Below are 14,645 nucleotides of genomic sequence, written 5' to 3'. Positions count from 1 at the left end.
TACATTAAGCATAATAGAAACGCCGCTACCCGGCCCTAGTCTCTTGTGACAGAGCGTTCCAACAGATTGGAGCCACAGCCAAGAAAGCCCTGGCTCTAGTTGAGGCCAGCCTAACCTCTTTGTGGCCTGGGATCTTCAGGATGTTTTTATTTTCAGACCGTAAGTTCTTCTGTGGGACATACCAGGAGAGGCGGTCCCGTAGGTACGAGGGTCCTAGGCCGTATAGGGCTTTAAAGGTTAAAACCAGCACCTTAAACCTGATCCTGTACTGCACCGGGAGCCAGTGCAGCTGGTATAGTACCGGATGAATGTGATCTCGCAGCGAAGACCCCGTAAGGAGTCTCGCCACGGCATTCTGCACCCGCTGGAGTTTTTGGGTCAGTCTCAAGGGCAGCCCCACGTAGAGCGAGTTACAATAATCCAGTCTGGAGGTGACCGTCGCGTGGATCACAGTGGCTAGGTCAGGGCGAGCGAGATAAGGAGCCAACTGCTTAGCTTGGCGGAGATGAAAAATGCCACCTTTGTTATAGCTGTAATCTGTGCCTCCATAGAGAGGGAGGTATCGAAGATTACACCCAAACTCTTAACGGACGATGCTGGCACTAATTACACCCCCGCAAGAGATGGGAGTTGCCCCTTCAATCCCATATCGCCCCGTCCCAGCCAGAGGACCTCTGTCTTCGAAGGATTTAACTTCAACCGGCTCCCACGTAACCATCCAGCCACAGCTTCCAGACATCTGGTCAGTGTGTCTGGGGCCGAGTCAGGATGGCCATCCATCAACAGATAGAGTTGGGTGTCATCGGCATACTGATGGCAACCCAGCCCAAAACTCCGGACAAGCTGGGCGAGGGGGCGCATAAAGATGTTAAAAAGCATCGGGGAGAGAATCGCACCCTGAGGCACTCCACACAGCAAGGAGTGGCGCGATGACAATTCCCCCCCAAGCGCCACCCTCTGTCCCTGACCAGAGAGAAACGAGCGCAGCCATTGAAGGACTGTGCCCTGGATCCCCACGTCGGCAAGGCAGTGGTCCAGGAGTTCGTGATCGACCATGTCAAAGGCTGCTGACAGGTCTAGAAGAATCAGCAGCCCCGACCCGCCTCGATTCAGCTGCCTGCGGAGATCATCTGTTAGGGCGACCAGAGCCGCCTTGGTCCCATGACCAGCGCGGAAACCGGACTGGAATGGTTCGAGAGCCGATGTTTCATCCAGAAACCTACCAAGCTGTTCAGCAACCGCTCTCTCAATCACCTTACCCAGGAATGGAAGATTCGAAACCGGGCGGTAATTGGATAGATCTAAGGGATCTAATGATGTTTTCTTTAAGAGCGGGCGCACCACTGCCTCCTTCAGTTCCCCTGGGAATATCCCGGTGCCAAGGGACAAATTGATATCACCCAGGGGGGCCCGCACCTCGTCTGGACACGCTCTAATCAGCCAAGACGGGCACGGGCCAAGAGGACAGGTGGTGGGCTTTCCAGCTCGGAGGAGTCTGTCCACATCGGCTGGGGATATCTGGTCAAAGTGGTCCAATACTGAACCCGAAGACAGTCGAGGGGCCTCCAGTTCCTTTATTGTATCCAAATTGGCAGGAAGGTCATGGTGGAGCAACAGGACCTTCTCCGCAAAAAAGCTCGCAAATGCCTCACAGCTGTGTGTCAAATTGTTATTTAAATTTGGCTGTCCTTCAAGTGACATTAAAGACCTAATTATACTAAATAATTGCACCGGGCGAGAGCTAGCAGAGGCAATGGAGGCTGAGAAGTAGGACTTCTTAGTGGCCTTCACTGCCATCTCGTAGGTTTTCATAAAAACCCTGTAAGATGTTCTTGAGGCTCCATCACGGGCACCGCGCCATACTCGCTCTAGCCGTCTGAGGTCCCGCTTCATTTTCCGAAGCTCCTCGGTAAACCAGGGAACCCGGTTTCTGCGGGGTCGCAGAGGGCGCCTAGGTGCGATCTCATCGATGGCTGCTAGGAGCTGGATATTCCAGCCCTCAACAAGCTCAGTCAATGAGTCGCATGGGGGAGCAAGGTCCCGCAAGGCCTGACGGAATCTATCAGGGTCCATCAGCCTCTGCGGGCGAGCCCAAATTGGCTCGCCACCTAAGCAGAGTGGGGGTGGAAAATCAGTCCTGGCTTTCAGAGCATAGTGATCAGACCATGGCACCTTCATCGAAGGAGACATGATCACATCTATACCGACGCCAAAGATCAAATCCAGTGTGTGGCCTGCTTGATGTGTGGGGCCCAAAACAAACTGGGAGAGCCCTAGTGTTGCCATGGAAGACACCAGGTCCAGAGCCTGTGAGGAGGGAGTGGCATCAGCATGGATGTTGAAGTCCCCCAATACCAATAGGTTAGGGAACTCCAAGGCCCAGCCGGCCACCGCCTCCAGCAGGCCTGGCAGGGTGGCTGCTGGTGCGCTAGGCGGCCGGTACACCAGCCAGACAGCCAAGCTCACCTCGGAGCCCCACACTAGGCCAACACATTCAATGCTGGGGATCGATGGCGATGGTAGAGCCCTGAAAGAACAATCTTCCCGGATTAATAATGCCACCCCTCCCCCCCGGCCCATAGTCCACGACTGGTGGAGGACGGAGAAACCCGGGGGCGCCATCTCTCGTAAGGTAACAGTTTCCCCTTTGCGCACCCAGGTCTCTGTCACACAAGTCAGGTCAACCCCCTGCGAGGTGAAGAAATCTTGCAGGGTGGCGGTTTTGTTGCCTATAGACCTGGCATTGCACAACACCAGTGACGGAGGTGAGTAATCCTTGCTCACCCTACCCTCGTCCCTCGGGATGGGGCGCAGATTGGAAGGGGTACGAGGATATCCGTATCTCGATCCCCTTCGCCTATGACATCTGCCCCCACCGCCATACCTCCCTCGCCCCACCACGGTAGCAATCCCAAGCCTCATACCATCCTCCATTTACAAAATAGAAAAGCAAACCAAACCAAAAACAATTGTACCAAACAAAACCAATCCCCACCCCACTCAATATCCAACCCTAAACCAAAATAAAACGGAACAAAATAAAAATACATCAATAAAAACCACCATTCACGGTGGTACAACAAAGTAAAAAGTAAAAACCCCTTTAAAACACTTTAAAATATATAAAAACATTTTTAACATTTGCTGCAGCAGCACCAGTGTCCTTAAAGCTGTAGCGGTGGCGAGTGTGGGCCCTGCCCCCTAGGCCTGGTGGAGTGGGCCTACAGGAGGGAGCGGCCTTCCCCAACTCACAGTGCGGCAGCAGCAGTTAAATGAGAGATATGTTAGATTCTATACATCCTATACCCATTTACCTGGGCGTTAACTCAAATGGAACTTATTTCTGTTTAGATGCTTGTCAGGCTGTCTTGTAACTCTATCTGAGAAACAAAATGAACTCAAAACCAGTATTTAAATCATGGGGAACATGAGCATCACTCATGTTATCTGTAACTTATTTATATGCTGGTTTTAGGTTTATTACTATGGTAATTTCATTTCTGTAAGAGCAGAATTGTTTTTATACAGTATTACAGTAAATTATGAGAGACTCCCAGTGATAACTTTGTATTCCACTAGATGGTGCTATGACTAAACCAATGTTTTAAAGTTTGTGGTTTTCTCATTTTGCCAGTTGTTGATAATGTAGAAGTTCCAGTTTGTAGGACTCCCATGAAGCAGTTCAGGAATATTTTCACTATATCCCAGTTACTGCATATGTGATTTCTACATAGTATTTGGCAGTCTTTCCTATTTAGCAAATGGTAGTGACAGCTCGCCTTTTTGAGCCATCTGGATGTACCGCATTTTTCGCTCTATAAGATGCACCAGACCACAAGACGCACCTAGTTTTTGGAGGAGGAAAACAAGAAAAAAAATATTCTGAATCTCAGAAGCCAGAACAGCAAGAGGGATCGCAGTGAAAGCAGCGATCCCTCTTGCTGTTCTGGCTTCTGTGATATCTGTGCAGCCTGCATTCGCTCCATAAGACACACACACATTTCCCCTTACTTTTTAGGAGGGGAAAAGTGAGTTATAGAGCAAAAAAAACACAGTACTTCTTTTTTGCTTGGTTCTTGGTTCTGCTGATAGTTTGGAGCTCACTGTAATATCACTGGATGTACTATATTGACTACTTGTCAGGAATAAGTAGTATGGAGGATTTTTTATTTTTTTTTTAAGCAGAGATTAGAATAAGTAACATTGGATTATTCTTTAACAGAATCTGGAAACTCGGAGAAAATGAAGGATAAGGTGCGAGACTGGTTACATTATGCTCAGATTAAAGAAGTTTTTAAAAATGACAAAAAGTTAGGGTTCCAGGTGGAGAAATCGAAGTTAGAAACAGAATTGTTAGAACCAAAGACCAAGGTACTATCTGGAATGTATAACTTGCTGCTAAAATGGAATACACAAGACGAAATGGTTAAATCGGCTATGATAAAATGGGCACAGGACATTGGGCATAACATTATGTTTGAAGACTGGGAAAGGTTGTGGACCACTGGGCTGAACTTCACCGCATGTAATGCTCTGAAGGAAAATGTTATGAAAATGATATATAGATGGTACATGACCCCAGTTAAACTTGCCAAAATATACCATTCGTCTGATAATAAATGTTGGAAATGTAAAGAAAATGAAGGAACATTCTTTCACCTCTGGTGGACATGCCCTAAGGTGAAGGTCTTCTGGGAAATGATATATAATGAGCTGAAAAAGGTATTTAAGTATACCTTCACAAAGAAACCAGAGGCCTTCCTTCTGGGTATTGTCGGCCAGAAGGTGTTAAAGAAGGATCGAACATTTTTCATGTATGCAACAACGGCAGCAAGGATTCTCATCGCAAAAAACTGGAAAACTCAAGATCTACCCACACTGGAAGAGTGGCAGATGCAGCTGATGGACTATATGCAACTGGCCGAGATGACCGGCAGAATCCGTGATCTGGGAGAAGAGAAGATGGAGGAAGACTGGGAGAAATTCAAGATGTATCTACAAAAACATTGTAATTTGGTTGAATGTTAAGAAGGATGCTAGATTATAAAAAACTGGTCACCACTAAACTAGATTTAAATTTGATGATAAGTGAGACTAAAGAAAATATAAATTTTTTTGGAAGAAGTGCTAGATTATATTTGAATGAGTGGACATGAGATTGTAAACAAGTTGATAATTTGTTTGGAAAAAATTTTTAACGATGTAAATGGGAGCGGGAGACGTGAGGGAGTCCAAAGAAGTGATGAAATTGTTGTGATAGAAGTAAGATTGTTTATTATGTGCGCATTTATATTTAAAAACCTTAATAAATATTTATAAAAAATAAAATAAAAAAAATTTGAAAGGGCTGATGTGTGAACAAAGGCACAAAAATGTGCACACAGGGGAAACAGTGAGCTGCATATGCGCAAACAATGGCAAAAGCTTATATGGCAAAAGATGTGATGGGAAAAGTGCTTTTTTAGGGGCTCATACAAAACTGACAACAAAATAGATTGCTGTTATCCTTTGAGGAGTAGGGCGTGGGAGATAAGAATTCACAAGCACAAGATAATAATTTACCTTATACAGAGAAATGTGCAGGTTTTGTTGCTGTTTGTTGACCGCAGAATTAAATATTTTGCAGTTGCTATAAAAAATTATATGAACAAAAAAAAAACAGAATCTGGAAACTCACTTTATAGATTCCAGAACCTTTTATAAATTTTGTTAATCTCAAATTATAGTTCTCAAACATGCAGTTTTATGAACTTTTGTGATCTCCCTGGCGCCCTTAGTACTGTCTTGATTCCCAAACAAACGTTTATTTTGAATTGATAGGTAGTGCCCTGTTTGTCACACAGCTGACCTTCCCCTCCAGCTATTTTTAAAGGTTTTCCACTACTGTCCATGACACCATGGATGCACTTTGAGTGGCTGTGGCCTATTACAAAAAGAATGTGGATATTCTCATGCCTCTGACTGGCCATTCCACAATGTTGGAGAACAATATGCCCTTCATCCAGTTCCCTGAGACAGGCTGCTTCCATCTCAGGCACCTGGCTATGGGTTGCTTTCTTGCCCAGCAGAAGGCAGTGGGAGCAAGGGGTCAGGGAAATAAGCACCCTGCAGCCAAGTGCTGCCCTCTCCATTCAGTTTCCTGAGCCTCCTGCTGCTTCCACTGCCTCTACCATATAATACTGCTGGGAAAGAAAGTCAAGTGGGATGGAACAGTCCATTGCCTAACTCTCAGGAAAGAGAAAACATCCACAAAAGTTAACATGAAGTCCATAATAAGGGACAAAAATAGGCCAGTCACCATAGCCTAATGTTATCCTATTGACTCAGATACTGTCATTTGTTTTTGTAATTTTGGGCAATGCTGCCTCTTGCTGTTCCATTCCTTTGCTTTTGACTGGTTAAATCCTTGCCCACAAATGCACCATTTTATGTCTTTTCCACTGGTATTGTTGTCAACAGTCCTATCTCTCAGTAAATACTGTTCATGTCACTAAAGCTGAAGCCCTATGTACACTTACTTGGAAATAAGCCCCACTGAACTCAGTGGGACTTCCTTCTAAATAAAGATGTGTAAGACCAGACTGGAACATTGTCTTGGTCTCAACCTGGAATCCCTCAGGCTGCAAAGCCCTATATTATAACTTACCGGGTAATCTGCATCCTACCGTGATAGCTTGCTAAGTAGAGAAGTTATTAGTCTTGTTTGAAAAATGCTTCTAATAACAATTGGTCTCTGCAGTCAAAGAACATGGAAGGTTTCCTTAAGCCATTTTGCTTTACTTGCCACTGTACTAGAACATTTGCTCCAAAACTCTCTCTTGCTTTTCCTGTCTTGAATCGGGGATGGTCCCTGCTCAATTATTTGGGTCCAGCGTGATGGCAAACTGGCATGCTCATTAGAAAAGCTGGAGCGAACTCTGCCTCTTTATTAGCTGTAGCACATGCCTTGGAGCAGAGCTTGGATTATAACAGTAATTGCAATTGCTTGGCGTTCATAATTATAAGCTTCTGGGAACTTTAACAAAACATTAACAATACAGTTGTTGCTGCAAATGGCCGGGTGCCCTGAGCAGTTTAACAAAAAAGAAACTGGGAATGGAGCGAATAAATGAAACTCCTTATGCATGACACACACTGCTATACAATCAGCAGCAGGGAACTGACTCACATGATCACTGAAAGTAAGAATTATATAAACTTGCTTTTAATGGCAGTTGTCATCACCACCTGCCGTTTTCTACCTTTTAATTCCTCCAGCATCACAACTGAAAAGTGTTGCCCCAAGAATGGTTGTGCTGACCAGGGTGATAGTCTTAATATGTGGACAGTAAAGCTACTTCTCAGTGGGCATTCACTAATATAGACAGATAATCTCACATCTCCTGCTATCCAGTAGTGTGAGGATAAACCTCAATAAATAAATAAAACCTTTATTTCTTGAGATCCACTTGCTGCTGGCCTCTTTCTCCTTCAAGGTAGGATGACTGTTGGTTATTGTTCTTGTTTTCGTTTGTTACTTCTATGTTCTCCACACATTTCTCTCTGCTGGGAAGGAAGGACTGAAGGAAAATGCACCCCATCTATTCCTACTCCCAGTATTTTGCTAATTCTGTTTGTATGCATTTATAGCCCAACCCTTCACCATGTCCCAGGGTGGGATACATGCAACTCAGTACAAGTAGACATGATGGGACCATAAATTCAACCAAATTAATGAGCAGAAATAGTAACGCCAGTCCAATGGGAGGGGTATATGGATCTCATCTTCTCTCTTCAAAGAGCTGTGCAAAAAGGTACATCTTGAACTAATGCTGAAATGTTTACAACGGTAAGGCTAGATATACCTCAATTTGGGGGGGCCACCACAGAAAAGGTCCTGTTCATGCATGACCAACCTGTGAACATCACAACTGTCAGCAGGGCCTCCCCTGCAGATCTCAACACATGGGCAGGCCTATAAAGGAGGAGGATCCTCCAGGTATTTAGTGGCCAAGTTGTATGGGGCCCCAAATACCTGAAGCACCTGGAATTGTGCTTATACAAACACAGGCAACCAGTGCAGGTCTTAAGAACTGGTGCAACACGGGCCTAGCCTGTGGTACCCACCAGCACCTTAGCTGCTTCTGCATTCTGGAAGGGCCATCAGTTGGCAAACCAGCTGGCATCTGTAGCCACTGAAGCCATCTGGGCATTTTGATTTTAATGTGCCATCATCTTCCCCCGCCTTAATTGGGTATAGCTATAGGCCATTTCCCTGCAACTTACAGTGTTTCTGGTCCAGGGGTGAATAAAATATGGGTCTAACTTGAATAAAATATGGGGGGACTGAAGTAACCCCTACCCCACATAATCACAATTTGAAGTGCATGCACACCTTTTGAATGGCAATGCCTATCAACTGGGGGAGGGCAGCCCCTCAAATATTTTATTGGGGGGACCGAAGGGACTTCAGCCCCTAGGAGTTGGCTCCTATTTTCTGATCACTGTTTAAAAAATCAGCTAATACGGGTGCTGTGGCCTGCTTCCTTTTGCTCTTCACTGGAAGGGCTCACTTAACACATACATTCTAGCACTATGAAGATGTGCTTCCAAAGTTCAGTGATGCATGTCAGAGTCAATGCAGTCGTGTAATGCTTCATACTCTTTAGAACAGGCTTCCTCAACCTTGGGCCTCCAGATGTTTTTTGCCTACAACCCCCATGATCCCTAGCTAGCAGGACCAGTGGTCGGGGATGATGGGAACTGTAGTCTCAAAGCATCTGGAGGGCTGAGGTTGAGGAAGCCTGCTTTAGAACTATGATGGGCAAAGAAAGAATGTGTTAGGTAATGGAACACTCTCCCTGAACCAGGTAAGGACTTGAACATCCAGATTTTTTCAATCCTTTCACATTGGATGCAAAAGCAACATCTTTCTATCACCTTGTTTATTTTGAGAAGAACACACAAAAAGGCTTTTCTTTCCATTTATACTTAAAAGTATAAGTATAATTAAAGGGATTTGCTTACAAGAGACATGGTGTGCGAGGCAATCTGTCTTTAAGGGGAGGCATATTGGGCATTTTCACGAAGCTTACATTAGCGTTTCTTCACAGTCCAGGTGTAAGCTATTTGTTGATGGCATCTTTTCTCAGGAGGCAATAGAAGCGTGCACCTTTGGGGTGAAGTCAAAGCATAGGAGAGTTACAGCACCTGCTGTGGCTGCAGAGACCGACATGTTTTGTTGCAGCTGGGGCAGATGAAGGCATCCAGTTGTGCTGATGCAGATGTGCTATGCGTTTCTTCTTTTTGTGCTCCTAGGGGTCATTCCTCCTCCGATCACTGCTGTAGATACACAACCTGCCTGTCTCGAGGTGCTGCGGTCATCTGCAAGGGATTCCACGTGGCACGGTTAATGCAGCCAGGCTCCACGGCACGTTTGCAGAGATCTTTGTAATACAGAGTTGGTCTGCCAACAAGCCTGGTGCCTGAAGACAGCTCCCCATAGATGATCCTGCCATCTTCCATTCTGTGGACATGACCAAGCCATTGCAAAGGTTGCTGAGACATCATTGTGAATTTGTTTGGAATGTGGGCTTGGGAGAGCACATCTTTGTTTGAGACTCTGTTCTGCCACGTGATGCCCAAAATCTTCCTGATGCAGCACATGTGGAAGGCATTGAGGCATCATTTCTGTAAGTTGTCCATGACCAGTCACGGAGGATGGGGATTCGGTACCCAGGATGGCAGGGGCGTAGCACGTCGCACGTGGGGGCGTCCCAAGGGGAAGGTGCCCGCCTGAGCATCCCAAGGGGGAGGTGCCCACCCAAGCAAGTGTCCCAAGGGGGAGGTGCCCGCCCGTGCAAGCCGTCATCCCAATTGGGTAGGCGCCCGCCCGTGCGAGCGTCATCCCAATGGGGCGGCATCTGCCCAGGCGTCCCAAGGGGGAGGTGCCTGCCCACAGCGATGTCACCCCCCAGGCTGGCACCGGGGCAGACCGCCCCCTTCCTCCGCCACTGCCCGTGACTCACTTCCATAAAGCAGCGTGCTCAGCACACAAGCCTGGTAGACCTTCATCTTGCTATTGGTCATTAGCGCTACATTCTCCCGTACTCTTGGAGAGGGGAGCCATAGCTGTAGCTGTCTTACCAATATGCTTGTCCAGCTCAGCATCGATGAGAGGTTGCTGGTTACGGTGGAGCCCAGGTATACAAAAGTGTCTACCATCTCAAGCATGTGGTCGCCAGTGCTGGTGCATGGAGTGCTGGTGATGTTCTGACCCAGGAAATTGGTCTTTGTCAGGGGGGGTGGTAAGGTCAAACTCCCTGCAGGCTTGGGCAAAACGGTTGGTGGATCTCTGTTCAGCTTCCTCACAGTGCGCTATGAAGACTGCATCATCATAAAGAACCACTGCAGTTTCCTCTTGATGTGGAGAATGCTAGGTTGAACAGACCGTTGAATGGATGTTCACCCAGTCTTCAGTCAAGCTGAAGGCATATGAGAGCAACCCATAGAAGGGAATTGGGGTAAGAACACAGCCCTTTGCCACACCGTGCTTTGAATTGCTTGCTGGACTACTGGCAGCTCTTCTCTGCATACACTTGGAGGGAATTGCAGGGATTCATGCAGGTCTTGCAGGAGTTGCTCTACCCTCCTGGATGAGCAGTGCAGGATCTCCTTGAGACCTTTTAAGCTATTTGTTGCACGGGTCAGCCATTATAAGAGCACTTCCTGGAGAGAGAAATGTTTTAAAATTCCAGAGTGAAAACAAAAAGAGAGTCAGATGCTGTCCGTCTGATGCTGTTAAATTGCTCCTGCCAGACACATGATAAAAGTAATTCTGAAGGGCAAATATTCTTCTGGAATGGATTTGATCAAGCAAACATTGACAGACACTTTGGTATGTTCAGAATACAATGCCCAAGGCAAGACAACTTCCTACCACGAAGAGCATAGTATCCTATTCACTATAACACTGAAACTTCCAAGTAACCATTTCTAGGATCCTGACTTGACAATAAGGTTGCTGATATCAGTCCCACCCACAACCAGCCTCCAAGGTAAAGACTCATTTAACGTATGTTAATTCACTTTAAATTATTAGTGTTCTGGAATCGAAACTCAATTTGAAAAGGAATGAGCAGGGGGAAAGGCCAACAGAAGCAGAAACGGCAACTCTGACAAGAAGGCCATGTAATGTAATAATGTAGTAAAAAATTATTTTCTAACCAGCCCCATGCCCCTTATTTAAAGATTTGCACCTCATTTAAACCAGCTCCACTGGCCATTTGCAGTGATGTGGATACAATGTATGTCAATAATGGTGGTTAGCATCCATCTATCTTGAGAGACAATGGAGTGTGCCTCCAAGGGTGAAGTGACCTCCCCAGGGCACAAGCCTGGGCAGTGTGTGGATGGAGGTCCTGGGCTGCCCAGATAACATGGTTCCCCTCTCAGCCTTGCTGATGTGGTCCAAAGGCAAGCAGAGCAATACATTTGGCACCAGTTTGGTTGCTGGAAGGAGGCGTACAAGGTGCCATCCAGCCACATTAGGAACTGGATTTGTGTAGGGTTTACTCCTTATCCTTTTCTTCTCCTGAAGATAAACTGCAAGGCAGCAGAGGTTTAGGATCAGAGTTTTCCTTCTCCTAGATAGGCTACTATTTTCCCAGGCTGTTCCTCTGTCCCTCGCTTCCCTCTACAGCACATGCAGAAACCACCTTCTTGGCCATTTCTTGGTTTCATCCACTCACTCAGCTTCAGCCTGTCTTCGCCTGGAGGGTCCTTAACTCACCAAGGGTTTGAGACCCATCAGCTAGCCTCACTCAGTTTAGCTGGCCAATTGAAGCCATTCCCAGAGTGTGGCTGCTGTAGCATGTTGACAGCTTCTATGATAAGGTTACCAGATTTTTTCCAATGAATCCAGGGACACTTTTCAACTTCAATGGATTTTGTATGGGGACTGATGTTTAGATCTGGGGACTGTCCCCGGGAAACGGGGACGTCCGGTAACCTTATTCTATGAGCCACAGGTGAGAGCTGAGTGCAGGGTGGGGACCAAGATGGACTAACTCCCCCAGAAGGAGCACAATTTGTCTCTCACCAGAAGTACTACCCCTCCCCTTACACCCCTGTCAATAATACAATGAAAATAAACCCCCATCTAATACCTTAAAGCAGTGGTAGCCAATATGGTGCCCTCCAGAAGTTGCTGAGCTCCCATCACCCCCAGCCAGCCTGGCCAGTCATCAGGGACTATAGAAGCTATAGGAGCTAGAGGGCAGCAACACATTGACTATCCCTGTTAAAGTCTGTATTCAGTCAGTCCCCGTCCCCCCCATTCATGTGAGTGTCTGTGGTCTCTCTTAAGCTAGGCACTGCAGCTTCCAATCAGGAAGAAAAGTGTAACTAACAGGTTCCTTCTAACCTATGTATTGAGTAATCTTCCACACACTTACTAGAGAGTAAATCTCACTGAGTTCAGTGCTACCTCTGAATAAAGATGTTTAGGATTGGACTGAATAAGAGGTTGGCAAGGAAGGCCAATGTCCTGTGCTGCTTCTTGGGAGTCTAGTGCTTCCTCCATTATCTTTGTTCATAGGAACACAGCCTAAATCTTCACCCTGTCAGTATTTTTAGATTTCACAGTGTTATTTTCTTACAGCATCTAATATGATACCCTTTCGGTGGTCATGCCCTGGTTATGGAATGCCCTCGCTAGAGGTACTTGCCTGGCACCCACATTGTGGTCCTTTTTATTTTCTGGGATTTTAAATCCTTAAGATACTCTAGCGCTTTTCTATGCTATCTTTTTTAAAAAAATAAATAAATAAATATTAGATTTTTAACAATAAGGAGAAACATCACATTTCCAAAATAGAGGCTATAAAACACCAAAGATGGAATTTCCACAATATTAGCATACATACTACTGTAACTGTTTAGGTGTTAAACCCAACTATGGTGCAAAATATTAAATAATGCTTTGAGATGGATTGAAGTAATAAAAATAATTAAACTTTAATTCAAAGAGACGATATGACAAAAGGATTATATAAAATAAAACTTGCCCTTTTTTCCATAGTTGAGCCTCTTTCACCAAAGAAGGGGGGTTAGGAGAGTTACATCAACTATACAATACAAAGAGCTGCTGCCAGAAGATTGCCATGTTCAGCTGTACTCATAAATCAATGCAAGTTGCAGTGAAATTTCCTTTTAAAATTTATTCTCATGCAAGTCTCAATTTATTTGTCAAGATTTCCAATAGTCCAATCTGCTATTTTTATGCTATTTTACATGGTTTGCTGTTGATGGTTTTATCGGTTAATGTTTTATTGCTTGTTTTGTTGCTTTAAAAAAATATTTATGCATTTTAAACTTTATTATTCACCTGTATATTAGCTGTTGGGTAATATACATACATTGTTAATAAATAAATAAATGAGTGCATTAAATCTTTTAAAACATAATCATACTATCTGAAGTAAAACAAAGACAAAAATGAATAAAAACACTGGTCACAAATAAATAACAATTGGGGCAAATGGCTGCCTTGAAAATGATAGTATTGTCAAAAATACTATTGTATTTTTTAAATTTACCATTAGTTCACCCGAAATTTTTGATAATTGAATATTTATAGTTTTTATCTGGCAAAAGAAAAGACCCAGAGTAACTTTGAAGACTCTACATAACAATGAAGGAGAAAGGAATAGCTCTCCCATGAATTAGAAAACACTATGAAGCAGCTATGCTGGCCCATTTAAAAATCAGATTTTACCTGAAAAGATTTAAATACTGGACAAAATTAATGTTTTGACAAGTCTAAACAATACACTCTGGCATTGCTCACATTTTGATAAGGCTATAAGCCATGCATATCAGCCATGTTTAACACTTTGTATAATAAATACAAGCAAAAAAATATCCCCAGGTTTAATCACCTCTTACTGCACTGTTTTATAATGCAAACATGGAGGAGGAAGATTATTAGGAAATCTTTATTTATGGAAATCATAGTTTCACAGATCTAAGAAAATAATTTAAGGATGATAATTTATGACATATAATGAAATAATTGTTGAACTACAAGAACATCCTTAATCCTTTCAATGTTTGCAGCTTAGAACTACTGCTCATACTTTCAACCACAAACTATAGTTTTCTAAGAGGACTTGCTAACTTTAATATCCTGGTGTTGAAAGAATATCCAGCACAGATCCTAAGTAAAATCTACGACACCATCACAAACCTAATGTATTTACCCGTCCAAATGAGAAAGGAGGTCAGTAAATATGGATAAACTTAATGTGCCACATAATAGTGTTAGTACAATGGTACCTCTGGATGCGAACGGGATCTGTTCTGAAGCCCCGTTCGCATCCTTTGCTCATGTGCGCGACATCATTTTGAGTGTCTGTGCATGCGCGAGCGGCAAAACCTGGAAGTAACACGTTCCATCACTTCTGGGTCGCCGCAGAGCGCAACCCGAAAACACTCAACCTGAAGCATATTTAACAGGTATGACTGTATAAATAAAGAAAGATTCTGTGTGAGTGGACTTCTGCATTGATAAATCCCCTTCCTCTCATCTCCACTGCAGCCTCCCCATCCCCAATATGCTGTAGAGGGTCGCCCTGTCCATCTGGTCCCCCTCTCCCTGAATTAAT

General features: G+C 44.7%; 1 long non-coding RNA gene across 1 annotated transcript; it reads left to right on the top strand.

Moving 5' to 3' along the window:
* Positions 1-5,663: 5,663 nt before the first annotated feature.
* Positions 5,664-13,418, top strand: LOC309335733. The gene is made up of 2 exons (XR_014153683.1): positions 5,664-10,192; positions 10,292-13,418. It is a non-coding gene; the product is annotated as an uncharacterized lncRNA (long non-coding RNA).
* The last annotated feature ends 1,227 nt before the right edge of the window (positions 13,419-14,645 follow it).

This window comes from Podarcis erhardii, assembly GCF_964252035.2.
Source record: "Podarcis erhardii genome assembly, chromosome: 2".
Classification (NCBI taxonomy): Eukaryota; Metazoa; Chordata; class Lepidosauria; order Squamata; family Lacertidae; genus Podarcis; species Podarcis erhardii.
Note: the sequence above shows the minus strand (reverse complement) of the source record. Positions and strands in the feature narration are given on the sequence as shown.